Consider the following 2057-nt stretch of genomic DNA (forward strand, 5'->3'; position numbering starts at 1 on the left):
GCTGCGGCCTCACCAATGCCCTATACAGTTGCAGCAAGACCTCCCTACTTTTATATTCAATCCCCCTCGCTATGAAGGCCAGCATCCCATTCGCCTTCCTGACCACCTGCTGCACCTGCAGGCTGGGTTTTTGCGACTCATGCGCAAGGACCCCCAGGTCCCTCTGCACCGTAGCATGCTGCAGCTTTTTGCCTTTTAAATAATAATCCCTCCTACTATTATTTCTACCAAAGTGGATAACCTCACACTTGCTAACGTTGTATTCCATCTGCCAGGTCCTCGCCCACTCGCTCAGCCTATCCAGATCCCTCTGCAGACTTTCCACACCCTCCACACAATTTGCCTCAAACCAGCGTCGACCATAATCTCACCCAGGTCCTATTCCCTTTTTCTCATATTTACCCTGCTAATTGCCCTCACCTCAGGTTAATTTACCATGGCCAGTCAACCTAACCCACAAATTTTTGGAGTATGAGAGGAAACCGGAGCACCCGGAGGAAACCCACGCAGACACGGGGAGAACATGCAAACTCCACACAGACAGTGACCCGAGCCGGGAATTGAACCCGTGTCGCTGGAGCTGTGAGGCAGCAGTGCTAACCGCTGTGCCACCCCGCCTTCCACCTGAATCTAGCCTACTGTATTGGCTGCTCTCCTCTAATGCAGGGCTCGGCGGGGGCGGGGGAGGGAGGAGGGGGGGGTAGACGGGGGAAACATAGATTGTGCGCTGTGAAACACTTGCCGCTCAGTGCCTTGAGGGGGAGCCCCCAGATGTCCGTCTGTTGGCCATTTTGATTCACCACCTTGTCCTCGCGCTGACCTCTCTTGTCCTTGACCCCTCGTCACACTGTATCACAGGAACAGCATCTTGCCTTCTGCATTTGGCACCTGACAACCTTCCCAACTCGACATGGGAGTTCAGAGCGACGAGCTCTGTCCCCCACACCCTGTTGTCTCAATCTTTGCCGGTCGTGTTTATTTTCTATCTGTCGGTGACACATTTGCTCGGAGCACATCTTTTAGTTTCTCTTCTTTGCACCGTCATCTTTTTTCTCTTTTCCGTCCTGGAAGCCTACTTTTTGTGTCTTCCTGTCTTCCTCACTATAACACTACAAGACATGGGAGCAGGGGTTGGCCATTTGGCCCATTGAGTCGACTCCACTATTCGAAGAGATCATAGCTGACCTGCTGTGAGAATCCCCAACTCCGCTTTCCCGCTTTATCCCCATAGCCCTCGATTCCCTTACTGATTAAAAACCTGTCTGGTAAGAAGTCTCATAACACCGGGTCAAAGTCCAACAGGTTTATTTAATCGAACCCGGATGCCTGGCGCTACGAGGCTGCAGTGCTAACCACCGTGCCCCTGCATGGGTTGTTCTAGGATTTTGACCCAGTGGCCACGGAGGAAGAGCTGATAAGATGGGAACGGCACAAGGGGGGCATGTAGGGTGGATGAGTTTCACAAGCGTTTTGTACTTCGAGGTGACACGGCTCTGGAATTCTGCTTGTGAACAGAATTAAGATGCCAGCCCATGTGACCTCGACAAATGATAGGCTTACATAAATGGAGTGGGACGGGATCCAGTGCTCTGAAGTAGAACTGTTCTATATTTATGAAAATCAACACTGAAGCCACTAATTTGAACGGGTGCAGAGTTATTGCCACGCCACCTCAAAGGGAGCGACTCTCTGGGTTTCGTTTAGACAGACATTGTCGACTATTTAGGTTTGCTGGATTTTTGATCAGTTTGCAAGCCTCTCCCCTCTGCGTTGTTTACCCTGACTGCTCACACCATCCTGCTTGGCGCCCAGCCCCGTGGCACTGGCACTCTCCACAATCGCCTGCCAGGTCTCAGCTGCAAGTCGGTGCGGCTGCACCGATCGTGGGTTCAAACCCCACTCCAGGAGCTCGATCAGGCCTGAATTCACTGGAGTTTAGAAGAATGAGAGCAGGCAGAAGGAGGATGTAATTGAAACGTATAAAATTCTGACAGAGATGGACAGACTGGATACAGGGATATTATTTCCTCTGGCTGAGGGGGGAAGCGGGGAGCCAA

Source organism: Carcharhinus amblyrhynchos, chromosome 9, assembly GCF_965287045.1.
Source record: "Carcharhinus amblyrhynchos chromosome 9, sCarAmb.v2.hapA, whole genome shotgun sequence".
In the NCBI taxonomy this organism is placed as follows: Eukaryota; Metazoa; Chordata; class Chondrichthyes; order Carcharhiniformes; family Carcharhinidae; genus Carcharhinus; species Carcharhinus amblyrhynchos.